Below are 12,301 nucleotides of genomic sequence, written 5' to 3' on the forward strand. Positions count from 1 at the left end.
ACATATTACATCACTCATGACATGGTCAGTGACATCACTCATGACATCACTGATGACATCTCAAATGACATCACTCATGACATCACTGATGACATCATCCATTGAGTATGTGTTTCTGAACAGTTTTAATATGTTTAATATATATAGGGAAAGGCCTGTTGAAAAATAAGTGGGTGTACAAGTGTGTGAATGGATGATTTTCTAGGTGCGTAACTGACTCTATAAGTGAATCATTAAATGTATCTTACTGCAGACTAGTGACTAGGAGTAAACTCTGGTCGATGTTGAGCAAGTTGGGAATAGACCCAGGGCTGATTAACATACTGAGAGAACTACATCAAGACACTACGGCCAGGGTACGTTACAACACTGATGGGGGGCTAACAGAAGCCTTCGCATGTACTAGTGGAGTAAGGCAGGGGTGGTTTGGCAATCATTTTCAGAGACTGTTTTACCTGTCGCTGCACCCCGAATCCCTTCGCGGACTGCGAAAGCTTGTCTTTTTCTCTGGAATTCTCTTCTAATACAACTTTTTCTGGTGCACTTATATATCGCACTCCGGGCCCAGCCAAAAAGTTTCACGAATCTCTGCCCTCGCTGGTCGCTGACCTAGCCTGTTCACCCTCCAACTTTACGTTATTAGGCGATTTCAACATTCATTTCGATGAACCTGATGACTCCATCGCTAATAAACTAATTGGGGATTTTTCTGCTTTACAGCTGTCCCAGCTGGTTTCATCCCCCACGCACACCAAAGGTCATTTGTTGGATCCGGTGTTTAGCAACTGTCCCAACCTGAAAGTTTGCCCCCCTATAGCACTCCCCTGGACAGACCATGCATTAATTCCGCTCCTATGGAAAACTGATAAGTCTCCGTCCCTCGCACCTACAGTGCGAGAAACACGCAACTGGTCAAAAATTCCGCTGGTTCAGTGGACTCAGGAATTACAAAACTCAATTCCCTCAGTTGGTCAGACTCCATCTCTGGCCAATGAAATGTTTAACGCATGGATAAACAACTCTCTAAATGCTACGCTCCCTATGAAGAAAACTGTCTTAAAAAGATCTAGGATTTCAGCTCCTTGGTATTCGAATGATTTACGGATGAAAAAGTGCCACTGTAAGAGACTGGAACGAAAATGGCGATTAGGATATGCGGGAGCAGACAAAACCATCTATAGAGAGGCTATTAGGGTATATAAAAAAGACATAAAGAGCGCACAATCCTTATATTACTCTCACAAAATCGCAGAGGCGAGCTCCAGCTCTAAGGAGATTTACAGGATTGTAAAAAGTCTTATTAATCTCCCAACGCCTCCACTTATTGATGAAAATCCTCAGCTCCGCTGTGAAGATTTGGCCAATTTTTTCTTCCAGAAAATAAATCTCATTTACTCTTCCTTTCCATCCTCAGAGCAGACTACTTTGAAGGAGACATCCTTATGTCCCCTACAAGAAAACATATCCAACTGCCTCCCAGTGCTGGCGGAATTTCCCCAGATGGATGTGGACCATCTCACCTCCCTCATGCATCAGGTGAAGTCAGGTTCCCCTAGGGACCCAGCACCTCCACACATTCTAGTCTCTGCGACTCAGACCATCCTCCCTACACTGTTAGCTGTATTAAACACCTCGATCTCTACCAGCACAGTCCCAGTGGCCTGGAAACAGGCCATGGTGAGAGCTCTTGTTAAAAAACCTAATTTGGACACCAAGAATCCTAAAAACTTTCGCCCGATCTCCTTGCTGCCTTGGGCAGCCAAAATCTTGGAGAAATATATAAACGGCCTACTAACAACCTTTCTCGAACAAAACCAGCTGCTCGACCCCTCCCAGACAGGCTTCCGCCCTAAGCATGGGACCGAGACTGCACTATTGGCCGTAACAGAGGAGTCCAGGAGGATCTTAGATCGGGGAGGATCGGTGGCAGTAATCCTCCTCGATCTGAGCGCGGCATTTGATACCGTCAATCACGATATCCTCTTACAACGTCTCCTGGACACCGGAATATCTGACAAGGCCTTGGAGTGGCTCAGGTCCTACCTGAGTGATAGATCCTTCCAGGTATATGAGGGCACTGTCACCTCCACCAGTAAGCCTCTGGGATGTGGAGTCCCACAGGGATCATCGTTGAGCCCGACGTTATTTAACGTCTACATGAGGCCACTAGCTGAGATCGTCCAGCCGTATGGCATTAAGATCATTACCTACGCGGACGATACTCAGCTGGTGGTCTCTCTGGCACAGGAAGGGGGATCCTTAGTGTGTGCGGATCTTGCAGTCTGTCTGGAGATGGTTAAGAGTTGGATGACCAAGTCTTGTCTCAAGCTCAACGGAGACAAGACTGAGCTCATGCTCCTAGGTCGTCTCGCTCTTTCTTCCATTGATACTCTTTGGCCACCCAGTTTGGGACCGGCCCCGGTGCCTAAAGATACCATCAAGAGCCTTGGTGTTTGGCTGGATAGGTCCCTGTCATTTGATCAGCAGGCAATAAGACTATCTGCTATCTGTTTCGGCATTCTTAGAGTCATCAGGAAGGTCCTTCCTCTACTCCCTTTCGAAGCAAGAAAGACCGTGGTTCTGGGCATGATCCAATCACGGTTGGATTTCGGGAATGCTTTATTTCTGGGAGCTCCGGACTTTACTCTACGCAAACTGCAGTTGATACAGAATTGCGCAGCACGGACTCTTCTACAAATCCCCCGCAGATCATCACTAAAGTCCGGCCTAAGGAGACTGCATTGGCTTCCCGTTAGGGAAAGAGTTAATTTCAAATCACTTTGTATTGCACATCAGGCCTTTTGGTCCTCAGGCCCAGCAATTAACTTTCCCCTTATTACACCTTATCAGCCTGTCAGACATCTGCGCTCATCCTCTGCCAATCTGGCTATTGTTCCAAAGATAAAGAAATCAAGATCGGGAGGCCGCTCTTTTTCTTTTAACGTGGCCAAATTGTGGAATGCTCTTCCCCAACATTTAAGATCCAACCCCGACCTTAGTTCGTTCCGTAAACAGCTGAAAACGCTTTTGTTTATTAATTAATAGTTAGGTTGGTTTTCTTCCCTCAAGCAATTTTAGCCTCAGTTGGTATTTCCCAGCGCTTGGACGCCCCAGGGCAGCTACGTGCGCTTTACAAAATTCATTTCATTCATTCATTTTTTATTCTCCCTCTACATCAACAACCTAGAGCAGTGTTTAATTAATCTAAACACTGACTGCCCAAAAGTAGGATCGCGTCACATTCCGGTCCTATTATATGCAGATGACGCGGTGCTGCTAGCCCGCACCCCGAAAGATCTACAGATACTGATTGACGGCTTTGTTAAGTTTATGGAAGCCTTAGACCTCTCGGTTAATCTTGGTAAATCTTATGTGATGTCAGTAGGCAATAAATCACGCCCAAACTTTGTGTACAGGATTGGGGGCCACATATTGGAAAAAGTGAAGTCCTTTTCCTATTTGGGGCTACGATTCGATGAGTCATTAAAATTTTCCCCCCTAGTGGAGGAACGATGTGGAAAATGAATTGCCTCGAATGGAGCCATCGCGAGTTATGGGAGGAGATTGGGCAGATGGTCCCCGGAACAAACCATGAATCTCTATAGTTCCATCTGCTGTTCAAAAGCTATGTATGGTGCGGAAGTGTGGGGATATGTAAATACGGATCAGCTGCAGCGCGAGGAAAATACATTTTTCAGGTCAGTCTTAAAACTACCCCAGAGTATTCTAGCTGTTATTGCGCATAGAGAATTGAGGAGGCCTTATATCGAAGATATGGTCAAGTTTAGACCTATTTTAACTTGGCTTAAAATCTGGACAAATCCAGAAGCCGTACTGAGTAGGCTCATTTTAAAAGACTGCCTGACAAGAGATAAAAGTATGAATATCCCATGGCTAAAATATGTTGAGGCTAACCTGGATAGCCTAGGCTGCAAAGATTTGTTTACAAACCCAGAAGCAATCACCACTCAAGATAAAATGACACTAAAGAGATCCTTCATGGCCCAAAGAGACACAAGGAGAACACTAGAGGAAGTGTCCAAAGGTGCGGTAATTGCTCATAACACGGTTAAGACCACCGAGGGGATGGAACCCTATCTCTATCTCATGCACAACGCCCAAGAGAGGATTTTAATGTGTCGTTTTAGGCTCAATCTTTGACCACATTTACTGGCAGATCCGCCAGGTTTTACAGTGTCAATTGAGCAGAAGGGTGCCTGCGGCTGCGACAATAGGTCTCCGCAGGACACCCTTCATTTTGTATTTTTTTGTCCTTTTTATTTAATGCCACGGCGGAAGTTTTTAATAGAAATTTAAAAAAAGGCAAAGCTGACACAAGCTAAACCTGCTCTGCTCTTTTTACAACAAGCTAACGAGCCGTTGACATTATGTTGTATGATGAATTTTATTAAAGTTGCGCTGAGACTAAGAGAAACTAGAGGGGAGGTTTTATTGTGATTATTATGGTATGTGTGGTCCGCCTTTTCCTGTGGTTCTAATGTAATATGATTTTTAGTTAACGGTCCGAGGGTGAGTCAACTGTGTCTCCCCTTGATGAATTGTAATTCCAGCCAGGGTTCTTAAGATGATTTAATTGTGTTTTTAAGGATAAACTAAATTGTCTGTCTTTATATGACTTTTATGGTGTTTTTTAATCACCGAATAAAGAACTACTGACTGACTAGTGACTAAACTGTGTGAATGTCTGTATGTGTCTGTGTGTTGGTGTATAAGTGGCTGCATGGTTTTGTGAATAGCTATATGAGTGTCTATATGGGTTATTGATTGGTTGTCTGAGTATCTGTATGGGTGCCTGAGTGTTTGTGTGGGTAGGGTGTGTGTGACTCTGTGACTAGATGTGTGAGTGGGTGATTCAGTGGGTGCATGGTTTTAAGAGTGTATCTGTGATGGACTGTATGGTTGGGTGAGTGTATGTATGGGTGTGTTAGTGATTGAATGTATATCTCAGTTGTACATGTGCCAGTAACTACATATGTGAAACGCAGTGTATATGTGTGTAAGAGTATATAACTATCTATATGTGAGAGTGTGTGATTTTGGGAGTGGCTGTATGTGCCATAGTGCAAGGATATCTGTGTCATGTGCTGTTTGTTTTTCTGCACTAAGACACAGAATTTGTTAGTATTTTTATGAGTAAGTGAACTTGAGTGTGTTTAACTGTATAGGTGAGTAAATTGGACTGTGATTAATTATTTGCATGACTGACTAGATGTGTCAGTACCTCAATGGATGATTGGCGGTGTGTGAGTGTCTATATAGGTGTATAAATGCACAGAGTGACTGTAAGTATGAGTGACTGTACAGGTGAGTGAGTGGACATGTATGTAGACCTAAAAGTCAATGAGTTGGTGTGTTGTTATTGGTATTGGAGTATCTATGGTTGTCAAAATGGCCGTCTGAAATTTTGAGTCGGTGTATCAAAGGTTATATTAGAGTGTGAGAAGATGCACTAATTTATCACATGGATGACGTCATCAGTGATGTCATCAGTGATGTCATTTGAGATGTCATCAGTGATGTCATCAGTGATGTCACTGACCATGTCATGAGTGATGTAATATGTGACGTCATCAGCAGTGTATTGCGGGGGCGCGAGTTATAGTTAGCTGAACTAACTATGACAGAGGAATTTCTAGGGTTTTGCACTAGAGGAAAATGTCCAGCTAACTACAACACCCCTGAAACCTATGGTTTTTTCAGTGAATGTATATATGTATATAGACATATATATATATATTATTCGTGTCTCAGCGAATGTATGGGTGAGTGACTAATTTGTGTGAATGTCTGTATCAGTCTGTCAGTTGGTGTGTAATTGGCTGCATGGGTTGGTGAGCAGTTACATCTGAGTGTTAGAGTAGATAAGTGACGGTATGTGTTAGTGAGGGATTGTGAGAGTGGCGGTATGGATGAATGTGCGCTTGTGTCAGTGATTGTATAAGAGAGTAAGTATGTTAGTATCTGTATGAATAAGCGAGGTGGTGTATGTTTAACTGAATAGGTGAGTAAGTGGCAGTATAATTGACTCTTCAGGTGAGTGACTAGGTGTGTGAGTCGCTCTTTGAGTGAGTGGCAGTGTGTGAGTGTCTGTATTGGTGTATGAGTGGATATATCAGTGGCTATATTGGTGAGTGATTGGATGTATGAGTGGCTGTATGGGTGAGTGAGTGGATGTGTGTGCAGACCTATGAATCAGTGAGTGGGTATTTACTAACTGGTATTGGCGTGTTTATGGTTTCGAAAATGGTAGTCTGAAATTTGGATTGGGTGTATGAAACGTTATATTGGAGTATGAGTAGGTACATCAGAGGTTATGTGGATGATGTCATCAGTGATGTAATCAATGATGTCATTTGAGATGTCATCAGTGATGTCACTGACCATGTCAGGAGTGATGTAATATTTGACGTTATCAGCAGTGCATTGCGAGGGCATGAGTTATAGGTATCTCAGCTAACTGTAACAGCTGAATTTCTCTGGTTTTGTACAAGTGAAATGTCAGCCTAACTCTAATGTTCCTGTAACATGTGTTTTTTTCTGTGAATTTCTAGGGTTTCTTAACTAGCAATCATGTTTGCAGAGTGGTGGAGAAAAGGGACAGGGCCTCTAACCAGCTCTCAGGAACTCCACTGAGTAGGACTTACAGGAGCTACCATGAGGGCTTCTTGGCCCCCAAGGTCACTCTGGCTTAAAGTGGGCTTAATTCCCAAACCAGTAGTATGCCAGGAGGCGACTTTGCAGAGTAGTGGAGAAAGAGGGCATGGCCTCCGAAGACCTCTTAGCAATCCCACTGTTTGGGACTTACTGGAGGTAACAAGAGGGGTAGTTGGCCCCAAGGACATCCCACACAGCAGGATTGCTAAGTTATGATAGCAGGCCATGCCCCCTTTCTCTATCAGTCTGCAAACACTCCTCCTGATGCGCTCTTGGTTGGGGGATGAAGTTACCTTCACTTCTGGGGGTCCTTAATAGCCAACTAGCCTACCTGTTACCTCCAGTAAGCACCACACAGTGGGATTGCTGAGAGATGGTTGGAGGCCACGCTCCTTTTTACACCACTCTGCAAATGCGCCTCTTGGCGTACCCTTGGGTAGAAGATAAAGTCCCCTTTGTTCTTGAGGACGAAGCAGAATTGCTTTTGGGCAGAGCGAGCTGCATATTTGCAGCTCCCTCTGGCCAAAAGCAATGCCGGCTCCCGTAGGAGGAGGGAGCCGGCAGGGACTGCGGGGGCCTTGAGGCTCCCCCTGCGGTCCCCAACGACATCCCCTGGGGCTGAAATTTAAATAGAAAAATGGCCAAGCCCAAGTGATGGGGTCCCTGGGGCAGAAATCCGTCTGAGGAGGGGGGCCACTCAGCCCCCCTCCCTTATTAAAAAATTGTAAAAAATTGTCTGGGCCTATGGGTGTTGGTCCCCAGGCCAAAATTGGCCTGGGGAGGGGAACTATACAACCCCACCTTATGAATTCAAATATAAACATAGACCTAGTCCCGAAAGATGGGGTCCTGGGGCCGAAATCGGTTTTGGGAACGGGGTGGCATGGCCCCCCTCCCTTTTTAATTTAATTTAAAACAAATGGGTCAGGACCTGGGGGATGGGGTACCAAAAGGGTGAAAGGGAATGTGGGCCACATAGCCCCTTTCCTAAAACATAAAAAATTGAAGCAGACCCTGCCCCTTGCCTTTTGTGAATACCGAAAGTCGCAAAGCTAGGATTTTTTGCAGTTTAGGAGTAGTAAAGTTAGGAATCCTAATTTTTCTACTCCTAAATGCCTTTTGCGAATACTGAAAGTTGTAAAGTTAAGATTTTGTCTCAGATTACTTTTGTGAATCGGGCCCTAACTTCTTAGGAAACTCAGCTCTGGTGAAGAAACCAAGTAAGACTCTGGCCACTGAGGTCTCAGTCACTATCTTGAGGAATATTGCCTTTGGGTATCTTGTGACATGGTATACCACCACTATGATAAACCTATTGCCAGAAGCAGTTGGGGGGTATAGGGGACCAGCAGTATCAATCTCCATTCTCTCAAAATGGGTCTCAACCATATGTAGTAGAATTAAGAGAACAAGTGTCTTAACCCTTGTCTTGCCATTTGCTTGACAGGTGGGGTAGGATCGATAGAACTGCTTCACTTTCTCTGAAATCTGGGGTAAGTTGAAAAACGCTGACCAACCTATCCCCAGATGCCCAACCAAGGGGATGTCTGCTCCAGGTTTAGGAGGAATGCCATGTACCTTTTTGGGGACCACCAATCTCCACGTTGCTCCAGGTTTGGGGTCACTTGTTTCACTATACAAAACACCATCCTGCCAGGAGACCCTGTGGGGTCTACTGACATCCCCTTTCTCTTGGACTTCAGCCTGCTGCCACAGGCTCTCAAGAGTAGAAAAGGTCATCTGTCCTTGATAGAACTCCTTTCTCGATGGTCTTCCTGCCACTGGCAGCTCTGCAAGCTGTGGCAGATCTCTCACAGGGTAGTTTAATTTCAGGCTTCAGGTCCTTCCCCTAAAGGCCAGATTGTTCTAGGGGATGTATGACGTTACAACACGTGCTGTTACAACGCATGCTGTTACAACAAAACTGTTACAAGGCAAGTGGATTTACAACGCATGCCATTACAACGCAAGTATTTACATCGACTTGCGCTAGATGGCGTGCTAACATTAGAAAAGTGTAATTTACTATTCCAACTCCAGTCTACTTAACAGTAGGGAAGGTGTTGGGATAGTAAACTACACTATTTGTAATGTTAGCACTCCATCTAGCGCAAGTCGATGTAAAGACTTGCGTTGTAATGGCATGCGTTGTAAATCCACTTGCGTTGTAACAGTTTCGTTGTAATGGTAGTGCGTTGTAAAAGTTGTGTTGTAAAGGTTGTTCCCCGTTCTAGGATCATATGATGCTCTGAAGTCGGTTTCCCATACTTCCTGCCCTTGCTTTGTTTTGGAGAAGTCTGGGCCATTATTCCAGGCTCCATTAACTCCTCTGATGTGCTGGTTGTGCCCTGCATGGGGAACAGCCATTACATCGTGACTGTTACCCTGCATGCCATTACAATGCAAGCGTTACCACGCATGCATTGTAACAATGCGTAGTCTTTACAACGCACTTTTTTAGAACGCTTGTGCTATCACCACGCATGCCTTTACAATGATAAAAGCAGATACGTTGCAAAAAAATATGGGCAACCCACGTCGTTGCGAGGAAACACCTCAGACAACCGCAGGAACCAGGTACCACAAGGGGAGATAGGAACCACAAGGAGAGAGAGGTAAGGGGGATTGGGCCTGGGTTGGGGGTTACTATTTTACTGGGGGGTAGTGGTTTTGGCAGGGGAAGTATTGAGGGTCAAGGGGTCATGCAGGGGTAGTGTTTTAGGGTAGGGAGAGGACTGGGGGACTTGTGCAGGGTAGTGTTTTTAGGATAGGGAGAGGACTGGGGGAGGGGGAAGGTCATACAGGTGTAGTGTTTTAGGGTTTAGGTTAGGAAGAGAACTGGGGGTCAGGGTGGTTGTGCAGGGGTAGTGTTCTAGTTTTAGGGTAGGGAAAGGATTGGGGGTCAGAGAGTCGTGCAGGGGTAGTGTTTTAGGGTTTAGGGTAGGGAAGGTTTGAGGGTCAGGGGTCATGCTGGGGTAGTGTTTTAGGGTTTAGGGTAGGGAGAGGATTAGGGGTCGTGGGGTCATGCAGGGGTAGTGTTTTAGGCTTTAGGTTAGGGAGAGAACTAGGGGTCGGCGTTGTGCAGGGATAGTGTTTTAGGGTTTTGGGTGGGGAAAGGATGGGGGTCAGGGGTTGTGCAGGAGTAGTGATTAAGGGTTTAGGAAAGGGTAAGGGCTGGGGATCGAGGTCATGCTGGGGTCGAGATTTAGGGTTTAGAATAGGGCAGGGTAGTGTACCTTACCTTACACACTTTTACCAAGTGTGTGCCTTTACCAAGCTTGCCTTTGTGTTGTAATGGCATGCGTGGTAAAGGCATATGTGTGGTAAAAGAATGCGTTGTAATGGTAGTTCGTTGTAAGCATACTAGCGTAGTAATACCCACATTGTAATGGCACGCGCGCACACGCGTGCCGTTTTAACGGCATACAACCGCCTTGCATTTCTACATGAGTCCTCCTTTCCACATTTGACCAAGCACACATTTCCAGATCATTATCCAGCAGTCATTCCACTGGGATGGCTGGGGCACACAGTTACTTTAGCAGTCCAGGGATCATTTGGTCTTGGGAGTCCAGCTTGGGGACAGATGTAAGCAATTAGTCCCAATATGTCCCCCAGGGTTATTTAAATCCCACTAGACACCAGGGATAAAATTATTAAATAGAAACAGAAGGTGTGGGGTTTGACCACCACAGGTATGGCCATGACCCTACCCTACCCTAAAAAGGGTCCTAAGAAAAATCATAGGGGTGGGGGCTGGCTACCACAGGCATGGCCATGTCCCCACCACAACCCCAAACAAGCATTGGCAAAGCCAATAGGTCTCGCTTTTGGGACATTTTAAGTGTTTAGCCATGCAACAGTTGATGCTGTTGTACCAATGATCTTGTGCTGCATAACTAAATACTTAAAGGTCCCAAAGGCGAGACCTATTGGCTATGCCAATGGTTGTTACTCTTCTGCTTCCTCCTTTCCAGATGGAAACCCAAGGCAGTGCACTGACTGCTACATTGTAGTGGAGCAACACTCCTTCCTCGCTCCCGGCTTGTTTTGTTTACTCCTTTCTACTCTGTTTTATCTTACACTGAGGATGGCTTTAGAGCTGCGTTGAGTGCTACACGTGCAGCCAACATAACTCATGTCCTTAAGCCTGTGTTTGGGTGCATGTAGCAGGTCTGTGCGCATGGGAGCCTGTTTTCTAGGTTGTGCTCATGTGTAGTTGTTGCTGGGCTGTGTGCATGGATGCCTGTAAGTATTTTGCGCTTTCTGTGCTTGTATCTGTCATCTGGCAGGGTGCAGATGTATATTGTGTGCCTGTTTTAGGATGGTCGCCTCACTCCATATCATCACGGACACTCGAGTATATTTAATGGGTTGGATGGAAGTAAACCAAAACTATAACACAGATAACGCATTAGTTGTCCTTTGATATCCCACCACTCAAAACATTGTCTATTTTTTTTCTTCTAGATTCATTTCTCTCTGTACCTTTTCCTTGAAACTCCAGATCCAAAAGTGTTTTGTTGATTTGATTGGATCTGATCTTTAGGACAACAGCAAAACCTAAAAACATAAAATGGAAGGAAAGCGAATAAAAGCTCAAAGGAAACTATGAGTGCTTTGCAAAAGGGGCGCAATCGGAACTAAACGACAACATCTTTTGTAAAGTACATAAAACTATTGTTATCGTTTCGATGTGTAAAATTCAGATATTATTGCCCATATATGTATTGAATAGTTAGTTGCCGCTGCTGGCCTGGACTGCAGCTCACTGCTTGAAAGCAGCAGGTACACGCATTTCATGAGACAATATTCCGCTGTGTCTGTCACACACAAAGCAGTTTCCATATTGGCCAACTGCAAATGTAAAACTCTGGTCCTCACACAGGACCTTGAAACGTTGCCTGAATACGCCATATGACACCAGGCTTTCATCGCATTTACACAAAGTAGCTGCTGCATACACACAAATGCATTTAGGCACCCTGCATAATAATCTCTTTGTAAATGCAATTTGTCCATCAGCTAAACACACTTTCGATTAAAAAAAATCCTCAAACCTATTGGCTTCACGAATCTTTTTGAATTTTGATTTTGCATTTTATTTTTCTGCATTTTGCAAGCAGGATTGAAGGACCCTACTCTTACCTTCAGGTTAAAAAAAATCTCTTCAGATTACAAGCCAACAGTTAGGACTCTTATTTACTTTTGACAGGTCAGCCGTTGGTCATAGGACATGGCATTACCCAAGTCAGTCATGGTTAAGTGGCTACACTCATTCGAAGGGCTGAATTATTGTTGTAAATATCTATTGCAAGTTGTATTTATAAGTCTTGCTGTAAATCTCACGTAATATATCCGTGTGTCTGTGTGCATCTGAAACCCGAAGTTAGGGGCATATCAACAACAACCGGCGAAAATTATCGCTAAGCGCACTTAGCGCTAGGATAATTATCGCCGGCTAGCGTGGATTTTTATCGCTGAGATAGCGTGCTATTAGCAACGCTTATCTCAAAAGCGATAAAAATCCTCACGCTACCTGCCTAACGTGAGATTATCGCTGGAAACCCAGCGATAATCTCACGTTAGCTTGTTGATAGGGACTCACAAATTTAGGCATGATATC

Source organism: Triturus cristatus, chromosome 8 (assembly GCF_964204655.1).
Source record: "Triturus cristatus chromosome 8, aTriCri1.1, whole genome shotgun sequence".
NCBI lineage: Eukaryota > Metazoa > Chordata > Amphibia > Caudata > Salamandridae > Triturus > Triturus cristatus.